The 5,596-nt window shown below is 42.8% G+C and overlaps 1 protein-coding gene across 2 annotated transcripts in view; it reads right to left on the bottom strand.

The window, feature by feature from the left end:
* LOC310731675 (uncharacterized protein) overlaps positions 1–5,596 on the bottom strand; it is a 35,534-nt gene extending 29,938 nt beyond the window's left edge. For both annotated transcript variants that reach the window (XM_083551437.1, XM_083551439.1), the window contains exon 1: positions 5,421–5,596. The gene's annotated coding sequence lies outside the window, so the exon portion shown is untranslated. The remainder of the gene's footprint in view (positions 1–5,420) is intronic.

Below are 5,596 nucleotides of genomic sequence, written 5' to 3'. Positions count from 1 at the left end.
GTTTGTTCTTAAGGTTAGTGAGCTCGGAAAACATTCAAGTCGTTATTTAGTTTGTCCCCATTGATCAATTAAATTGTTTCTTGAGGTTAAAAATTCGAGAAACAGATTGAGGTCTTGGTGGGACTGAAACTGCTTGAACTCATGAAGATCTGCTTTACCAGGGATGGAGTGGAAGATCTTGAGTGACCTCTCAACCGTATTCAACCCCATTGGGATGAATGTGATCACTGACTGCACCTCAGGCCTCCTCACCTCACATCAGTAATCAGTACCTGACTTTACTCACAGCCTTGTGGCTGAATGAGCACAAATCTCCACAGGATCTTGTGGAACTTTTTTCCAGAAGAATATATAAAAAAATAAATAGTTATATTAATTAGCAATAATAAATTGATTGTAAAGCAAACAGTGTTGTAATGCCATTTCTCGTTTAAATTCCCAGAATTTCTCCAGTATGTGTTTTAAGTTTCCTGGCAGCTCAAGAAACCAAATGTTTAATCCAATTTATTCACTGTGTACTAATGATGGTCTGTTGCCCACAAGTCTTCCAAAATCAGCTTAAACATGACCATCGCAATAGTGATGAATGCCTTCAACACAGCAAGAGTCTTCCTGAGCATGAACGAAGCCCGGGTGCAGATTGACGCTGTGATGCGAGCCCGAGGCATGCCGGCGTCCTGCAAATGTGTTTGCTCGTGAAGGAAAACCAAACAGAATATCCTTCTGTTTACCTGAGCAAAGAAAGCTCTCCATCTCCATCTCCGGGACAGCTGAAGCTCAAGGAGGTCACGGCGCTCTCTCATCACATGGCCCGTTATCGCTCTCCCACATCAAGCATCCCCTCAGAAAGTCCAGTGAAGCTATTTATAATGTTTCCGAGTATGACAGCTGATCTAGAAAAGGTTTTTAAATCCATGTGGAAGCACTTACATGAAATGAAGAGGCCTGAATTGAGATCAGTCCTCTAGAGTGGCCAATTTGGTCCACTGGGGACCATCTAAGGCTAAAAATAAATGACAATTTGACCTTGTAGTTTCAGTAGACAGACAAGAAACTAGTGTTTCTGTATTCCAATGTGTTCCATGGTGCAGAAAAACCCAGCTAGCAATGACCCTAGGTTGTTTGAAACAAAGCATTATGAAAAAAAATAAAGTTTACTAGGAATTTGCAAAGAAATAGTCACTGCATCTGGTGAGTAAAAAACAATGCCAAGGTAAAGTATTTTGGGGGGAAAAAACCCAAAACATTGTCTACAATAGTGGAACAAATCTGGTCAGAGGAAATGGATAGAGTTGGAACCATAAACTACAGTCCTGTTTATGAAATATTGTTGACCGGTAACTAAGGAAGTTACTTATATAGGTCTGGAATGCTTTGCTGAATCATCTGTCCCACATCTCTGGCAGGTCATAGATTCTTGGCTTGAGTCAGTCAGGCATTGGGGTCTTGGAGTAGAAAGTTCTCCATCTGCTCTGGTTTACACCATAGGATCCGTTCTTCCTTTCCTAACCCCCACCCCATTGCAACTCCCGTCCCTCCTGTCATCTCTCAGCAGGACCTTTCCTACAGGTTTAATAACCCTTGCTGAGAGGGTGTGAGGCAGGGGGGAAATTGAGTGGTGATAAAAGGGCTTTTGGAGATTGAGGGGGTTGGGGTGGTGGTCACTTTGCCCTTGCCCCCTGCCCTCTGCAACCCCCCCACCTTTTCACATTGATGACTCTATCTGTCAGCAGATGGCGAAACCCACCCGCGTAGTGTTGACTCAGGAGAAGACGCAAAACAAACGCGGGACTCGGCTTTGCTCCGTTTCTCTCTCCATCCGTAAGTAGCCATTATACTCTGTATAGATAACACCACATACTTCAGTGTCCACTTTTGACTGTAATCATTTCACCACCATTTATTGAATGTGAATAAAATTTGGGAGAAAGTTCGCCACCAAGTGGTCCAGGATCAGTTGTTTTAGAGAGATAAACCCCCAGCATAGTAAACAGGATGTGCTCGTTATGATGAACCCACGGCCTCATCTCATGTGACCAGAGCGCTACCTCCAGAAGCCATGTCATGGAAACACTGCACCAATTGGCATGGGCAAAGGTTAACCATTTTAGGCAGTATCTACAAACAAACTCTGCTCACTGGGGATTGATCGGGAAATAATTTGGCCCGAAACGTATGGGTGCGTTAGCAATCTCTATTTATGGATAGAAGATGGGAAAATTAGAAAACACTCAGGAGATAAGGGTGATGGAAGGAATGTGTCAAACGTTTGCAATGAAACATCAATGAATATCAGTTCCCAGCACAAACCTTACCATTTTAATAGATACTGAAGAAATAGGGCACATCCCGGGGGGCAAATATCCAAAGCTTTGAGTCTGCTAGTCATTCCAAAAAGTATTTTTTTATTCAAGAATACATTGAAAGGAAAATCACTCTTGCTAATGGACCTCAGTGATTAACTCTCCTTTGTGTGTTAACTTGCAAATTAGCCTAACGAGATGGATTCCTGCTGTAATTTCCTCACCTTCCCAAAGGAGTCCCTGGCTCTCTTCTTGTAGCGGAGGAGGCGATCCAAAATTCGAAGGAGCGGTACGTATATAAGCGTGCCCAGAAATCCTGAAACATGCTCAGAAAGCTTAATCAGAAAGACAGATTCCTTTCGTCTCGTTTACCGTGCCCAGACAGGAACTTGCCTCAGCCGCTCTCCTCCCTCTTGTTGGTTTTGCTTTGTTGCTTTCCATTGAAGCGGCCACTTAAGCATCTGGTTCTGCATTCAGTGCATCCATAACCCTAAGTCCTGACCTCGCGGGGTCACGACGAATGTCACCGGATGACAATGGCATGACTGCCCTACCCGTTCTCACTTCAAAAAAAAAAAAAAGAAAGAAAGAAAAAGCCTTAACCTGACCACGATGACCCCGTCTCTCCAAGACCCGTGTGCGTAAAAAGGTGGGGTGTTTTTGTGGTCATCCCTGAAACCTGCTTGATTCATCCTCTAGTTGACAAAGACATTCAAACTCAGGCTCCCTTTGAAGGACAGGAAGGCTCAAGGAACTTTGCCATGCAATACTTCAAAAGGCGTTTGCGGAGTACCTGATCTACCGACGCTATTTGTTTCCAAAAGAATTCGATCAGTTTGCATTAACAGTGGTCGAGCTTGGAATTCACCGCGACCACAAAATAATCCTCCAGGAACAGACGTCCGTGTGCTCACGATTTGCGCACGTTTTTACAAAATAAGAGCAGCGCCCGAAGCGACTGCATGTAACTTTTTTTATTTGTTCAAAGCTTATAGATATTAACACAGTCATCCTTTTCCAGAGCGACTTAAAGGGGTTAAGGCCAGCAGTGTTAGCTTGGTGGTGCTGGCATTTGAGACATTGTGACATTCCGATCCAAAGTCCAATGCCCTAAAACACTGAGCTTCCCCCCTCCCTTAAAGCTTTATAGACATTTAAGAAACTGCCTTTCTGATACAAGTCAAGATTTGCTGCTTTTCTGCTTACCATGGTTGTACAAAGTGGTTATTTGAGCTACATTTCATTTATCTGACGAGGAACCTATAAACCACTTACTACTAGATCTACAGTTCTGAACACACTTAGACTGGCAACAATTATGCCACAGTTAGTCAACGGGATCACATTTGACCCCGGTGATGCTTTTTGACCTGTATTATTTGACTTTGGCTGATGGCAAAAATGCACAAATACAGCCTACAGGAGCTAATAATTTTTGGGAGAGTTTGCAGTGTAAGAAGGATGTAATCATTGTGTGAGAAATTGAATTTGACAGGGCCACATTTGCATTTCCTAATTGACGAAAGAACATTTCTTTAATACAAGCCTAGAATCACCCACCACACCTAGTCATCAGTTCTCCGTTCCATTACAGAACATCTGCATGCAATATGAGCGTTATTACTTAAATTTCACTTCCTGTGAGGCCGAGGGTGCCTAGCTGTAGCCTCCTTTAAAAAAAAAGAAAAAAGAAAAAAAAAAACGGAGAGAATGAGGGACCTATTTCATGTCATGTCTTATTGTTAGTCCAAGACTTGACGAATCTTATCAGGTCTCATTTAAAGGATGGGTACGAGATTTACGGTCGAGTTGCATCTGGGATTGATCTCTAAAAACAACTCCGATCGAATAAAAACGTCCTCTTGCTTTAGCCGTCCGTCAGTCAGACGGAGCCCTGTTATCTGGGCAGAAATCTGCTTGGGATTATGAGTGTTGAGAAGGAGAACATGTGCCACGATCTAATGGCCAACAGCAGTTTGAGAGCGAGCCAAACACCATTTGAACCCTCAGCTAGCTTCCAGACACGGATGGCTAGCTTAAGGGGATAACTGATCTTACTTTACCAAAAGAAAAGGTTTCCAAAGTTTATATATTGGGTTCTGAATCCTGTATTAAACTTATCGCTAAAGAAATCTTCACAAAACACGATTCTCTTTCCAGACTACACGATTATTTCTCAGGCAACTCAAATAGAACAAATGTACTATATATTTTATTCTGGGTAAAGCCTATGTTTCGCTAAACTTTTTCTAGAGTATTACCCAAACCGAGCATATCAGCAAACCTAAGTCCATTATACTGTACCTCTATGTATACATGTACATTTCTTCACCAGCTTTTCAGTGGTTTTTCTACACATTAATCTACCTCTCCATGCTACATTTTCACCAATCCCTACTAAACTAGAAAAAAGTACACTAGTGATACAGTAAGTCCATCAAATGTTTTCAACAAAAATTCCCAAATTCCCTCAAGGCTGCTGAGAACATATTTTCCTCTCGCACCATGTTTCTTCACTCCATACCCACCCCGAAATAGATGCCTTTAGCACCGAGACCTTTAAAGTAAGATGTGTCAGGTCTAATTATTGTCCGAGCCTCGAGCGCTCAAAGCTGTATCGAGTGTTTAAGTGTTTTAACCCTGGCATATTTACTAGGTGCTAAGTGAGGGCGGTGTTTTATTTCTAGGTGTTGGATGAGGTAGGGATGGAAAGAGGCAGCTTAAGAGTTGAACTGAATGGGACGGGTTTAAGAACTTTGAGTTGTGTCGGCTTTATCGTAGAGAAAATTGATTTCGAGCGGTGTTTCATTTCATACATGGATCAGTGGATCTTCAGCGTGGATGAGCGCGAGAGAGAGAGAGAGAGAGAGAGAGAGAGAGAGAGGAGATGCGATATAAATACAGACAGTGATTAATGAACGTCTGCTTCTAATTCTGTTTTCCTGGCCGAGCTCGGACAGGCTCTCCCCAGCGCTTTGTGTATCACAATGCATTTTCTTTTAAACGCTCTGTTTGTAAACTCCCACTCGCTTACGAATGGAAGGAATCCAAAGTCGAATTCGATGAGCGTTAAATCGGTGTTTCATGAGAAACATGAAATTGTGTCCCTACACTCACCTGGGTCGGTTCATGACTCCTCATCGTGTAAAGCGAGACAAACTTGTACGGTCTGATTCGAACGACTTGGATGTTTTCTGCGACCTTGAAATTAGCTCCGGGTTTTGCTTTCCATCCTGCCCTGATTACTGCTCACGCTTGCTTCTGCTGCACGCCGATTGATGTTCCCAGAAATT

This window comes from Silurus aristotelis, assembly GCF_946808225.1.
Source record: "Silurus aristotelis genome assembly, chromosome: 9".
Lineage (NCBI taxonomy): Eukaryota > Metazoa > Chordata > Actinopteri > Siluriformes > Siluridae > Silurus > Silurus aristotelis.
Note: the sequence above shows the minus strand (reverse complement) of the source record. Positions and strands in the feature narration are given on the sequence as shown.